This window comes from Euprymna scolopes, chromosome 7 (genome assembly GCF_053919585.1).
Source record: "Euprymna scolopes isolate OS-2025 chromosome 7, ASM5391958v1, whole genome shotgun sequence".
NCBI classification, from domain to species: Eukaryota; Metazoa; Mollusca; class Cephalopoda; order Sepiida; family Sepiolidae; genus Euprymna; species Euprymna scolopes.
Genome location: NC_136488.1, coordinates 70,791,113 through 70,795,979, shown reverse-complemented (window position 1 = coordinate 70,795,979; position 4,867 = coordinate 70,791,113). Strand labels below are relative to the sequence as shown.

The 4,867-nt window shown below is 33.0% G+C and overlaps 1 pseudogene; it reads right to left on the bottom strand.

Moving 5' to 3' along the window:
- Positions 1–4,473: 4,473 nt before the first annotated feature.
- On the bottom strand, positions 4,474–4,592 carry LOC145280664 (5S ribosomal RNA; annotated as a pseudogene).
- Between the last annotated feature and the right edge of the window lie 275 nt (positions 4,593–4,867).

The window sequence follows — 4,867 nt, the reverse complement described above, 5'->3', positions numbered from 1 at the left end:
TGTCCTGGATTTTACAGTTTTCTCATTGGATTTTACCATAGCCGTTTTCTCCCTTTTTACCATTTCTTGTTTTCTTAATATCATTGAATCCCTATAAACTGTCTTTAACTGTTAAATTACTTTTTTATGCAAATATGATTAATTTCATATTGTTTGTTTCCTTTAAAGCATTAACCTGCACAATTTATTGTATATTTTGCAAATTCTTCCCTCTGCATTCTTCGAAACTCCATGGAATAAGATTGTTCTTATTTGTATTCCTTGTCGGATAATTAAAATTTTGTATACCTTCCTTACAGGTTTATAATGTTTTTTGTTTTTTTTAATTTGAATAAATTTTCAATAACAAGATTTTATTATATATATATATATATATATATATATATATATATATATATATATATATATATATATATATATATGCCTTCAAATGCCAGTGCGATGCTGGTTATGTTGGGCGAACATCCTTGCACCTTTTGACTCGTGTAAACCAGCATGTTCCATCGCAGATCAGACAAGGGAGGATGGGGTCTGATGGTTTCCCTCCTTCTGCAGCCTTGGACTCTGCTATTGGCCAGCATTTGGTTGACAACCCGTGTTGTGCCGATAGATATAAAATAGATTGGTTCGAGGTGCTACATAGAGCGGACTCCAAAAACCATTTAAAGATTTTGGAGTCTGTCTCTATCGCGGTGCGTTAACCTTCTTTGTGCCGGCAAAAAGAAACATCAAACGCATTGTTTCTCTTTGGGGAACTTTGAATCTTTTCTCCCGCTCTTTTTTTTTTTTGTCCTCCCTCGTTGTGCCAATATTTTACTCGTTTTTTAAACGTTAATAAATTTATTTTAGTGTCCACGTACTTTTGGCACATTTAATAAGTTCCCCTTTAGAAGTCTTTATTTTTCGACACAATATTATTTTGCTTGCTATCGATTTTCTCCTGACGAGATGATAGCCGAAAGAGCTCTCGAGAAACTTCCGCCTATTATTTTTAAAACTATATATAAATTCTGTACCTCCAAACATTTATTTATATATATATATATATATTATATATATTAGTAAAAAAAATTTTTTAAAGCTCTATTAAGGGGAGAAACAATAGAATAAGTTAAAGTTACATAGGGGCTTTCTTACATTATCAAGTCAATAACGGTTGCAGAAAATAAAATAAGAAGAACGTGTTCTTTTTTAGTTTATAAAAATACAAAAAAAATACAGACTATTAAAAAGAATTTACGTTAAAAAAAAAAATAAAACATTTTTTTTAATTAAAACAAAAATACAATAAAATTCTGATAAAAATATTTAAATCATAAAATATGCATGAAGCAGGACAAATTAAGTAGCGAAGAGGTAAGAATAGAGTAAAAAAAAAATTTTTAATCAGAAATTTAAAAAGGAAATCGACACAAATTCTTGGAAGATAATTCATTAGAAATGACGTTTGCTCCAGGGAAAAATGAAACGAAAATTGAACATTTTAAACTTTTTTTCTGATTATTTTCTTTTCTGTTATATTTTTCATATATATATATATTGTTCCAGCCTTTATTGTTTATCCTCATCATATTACTACTCCTCCCGTGAAAAATTTTCCAATCCTGCTCTCAAATGTTTTCACATTTCTAATTTGAATGTTTGCAAAATGGGTGTTATCTTTAAATTTGTATAAATCCGGCCTTTTTTCCTCTTCTGGCGAGAAGCATTTAGCTTCGAAATGCCATGACCTAAAAAGCTTTCTCCCTTATTCCTCTTTCTGTAACCAATAATGTCATAAAGTTCCCATAATTTCACTCTTTATCTTCTTAACTTATTCTATCTATAGATGTTAAAAAAAAAAAAAACATTTAAAAATAAATGTTTAAATTTCAATGATATTTCTCGCGGTTCGCAGTGACAGAATGGATTCGGTCCTTTCTAATGGAGTCAGAGGTGTTTTCGTTGCCGGGTTCGAATTTCTCGACCCGCAGTAATCTTGACACCCTGCACCGATGATTCCCTAAAGGATGAAACACTAGTGTCTGTAGGTATTTAATAATTATTATAGTAAATGATATATATATATATATATATATATATATATATATATATATTGTTTACAGGAAGTTTTAGATGAGATAAGTCATTGGTACCGTCGGTTTCAAACCCGATAATTATGATCGTTTTAGATACCCATATAAAGCTCTCTTCAGTCAATACTCATCTGTTTTTATATATATATATATATATATATATATATATATTGTGTGTGTGTGTATGTGTGTGTGTTTATAATGTTGAGCCTTTTGTAACACAGATAGTGAGATTTAAAAAGCCAACACCATGTTCGTAATAGAAGAACTTTCTGATAGACAGTAATATCTATGGGATTGACGTCTGCAGGTTAACTAATTTGCATATTAATTTGACAAAGGAACTTCCCATTAATTAAATATCCGTTTTCATTATGTTTCTTTTTATTCAATGATTATTTTTATTTTTATGATAATCCAAAGTTCTAGTTACAAATATTTTCTATTTCACAGATCAATACTAAACAATATGGATAAAACAGTCTTTCCGATCCTTTCCGGTCAATTTATTCTTGGAGTTATGATTCTTTGTTTACTTAATTCCCCTAATAAACACCAGGATGTCGATCTTTTCCTTACTTATCCAGTATACGACCCGATTGCCGGCAACTTCATGTTAACATTTTCCAGCAGGTTACGTAAACAGCCAGACAATGCTAAAGCGATTATCCAGTTAGCTGTCAGAAGGCAATTTCAATAAAAGCATAAAATTCATTAAAGAAATGTTTTTAAAGCAAAACCACTTTCAACGCCCTGTGTTAATGTGAATTCCCCTTTTCCTCATGTTAAGAATGGCTTTCTAAATAGTACTCTTACAATAAGGAGAGAAAATGCCTTGTTTTTAATCAATCATCTGGCAGTTATTGCTTTGGCATAACTCAACTGCTTATGTAGCCCTGCCGGAAGATGCTGACACAAAGTTACTGGAGATTGGGTCATAAACTGGATAAGTATCTTATTATTTATTAATATTTTTTATTAATTTTCATGTTTAATTCATTTCTTTTTATCGTTAGAGACGACAATCTATGCAGATTTATCAACCGTCAAGATCTATCGTAGAATAATTCGTTTTCTTATTTTTGGTTTGTATTTTTTCTTTGGAATAAGTGAGGGCTAAACGTCAAGAATATTGTGTTTTTATTCCACATTATCTAGGGCGGGAGGAATATCCTCTTATAAAAAAATCTACTTCATTGACTGACATTTTCCCTTCTTCCTCCTTGGGCGCAAAAGAAAATCTGCAAGTGATTGCAACAATCTGCCGGTGCACGCTAAGGGCTTTTTGCGGCACGCAAGATAAGATCCTCCGACAAGCAAATGAATAGACAGCATTTTCGTTGCACGGCAAACTTAGAGCAGGGTCAGCAGAGCCTGCGTTTAGCCATTCAAGAGCAATTAGATCTATAAAAGGGATGAGTATTAACAACTTGTCACTTTTATTGTAATTGTAAAAAAGTCAACTCTAACCCTAACTCGTTTCTTTTTTAGGATTCTCATCATATTATTGCTAATCTTTTATTTGTAAATAAGATGTATAAAAAAAACATTATTACTCATCTTATATTTCTGAATTTTTGAGATGAGTATTGATAATTCATAATATTTGGATTATCCTGACTAATGTTCTCATTTTGAATTTTATTTGCACAAGAACCCGTAGCATAGTGGACTTTACAAGTACTTGGTAAAATTCAGTTGTAAGTTACACTCTTCTGGAGGTTGATGGTTTAATCCTCTGTGCAGGCGACACTCAAAATGCAATTGCGAATAACTTAAGACTTCTACTCAGTCATAGCTTATGGAATGAGAACATCCTACCTCTGTACAGATTCTTAAATTCGACAGACAGATTTCTGAGTTCAGCAGAAGTATTCTAAAGTTTGACAAAATGAACCCGAAGAAAGTCGGAGGTTATATTGGCCGAAACGTTGTATGAATAACATTCAAGATGAGAACAGTTATCTGAATAATCCAAATAATACGAAGTACTCATCTTTTGTTTGTCGACAACACAATAACAGTGAATAAATATATGAAGATTTCGACGCCATTTTGAAAATTATCAAATTATCGCAAAAAACAAAAAACGTTGCATTTCATCATCCTAACACACTTAATTTCCACATGGTTCCAATCTATGGTCCCCTCTTGCCAAACTTTCACAAGAAACAATCGTCTAGCTGAAAACACTATCAATAATTTCCCCCACTCTTTTTCTGCGTGTGTGTGCAGTTAGCAGCAACCCTATTCAGGGCTTAACTGGCTTCCTCTGAAGGAGGAAGTTTCATGCGAGTATGAGATTCACAAGCGGTCCCCAGTCGCATGTATATCCCCGTTAGGGGAGATGACGACGTTAGGTTATTGCAACACTTGCAGGGAGGTATCGACGTCCTCTTACATACAGCACCTGGACTTCCCAAATTGGTCACCCATCTTAGTAATGATCAGGCTCAACGTTGCTTAACTTCGGTGATCTGATAGGAACCGGTGTGTCAACGTGATTATGCCGTATATATGGCATAATTACATATGTGATCTTTATCTGTGCCTAAACCTAAACATAGATTCCCTGAATAAAGCTTCTTTCTTAGAACTGAATGCCTGTGGAACAGTCTTCCGTTTGGCTGCTTTCCAGCTGACTACAATATGGTTGTCTTCAAGTCCAATGTAAACAAGTTCTTGAGCCGTTCACCTTAAGTTAAGAAATTTACCGAATTTCCATTACTAACGATTACTATATTGTCCAATTGACTACTGTACACTCTTTAACCCTTATCCTCGAGTGGCGT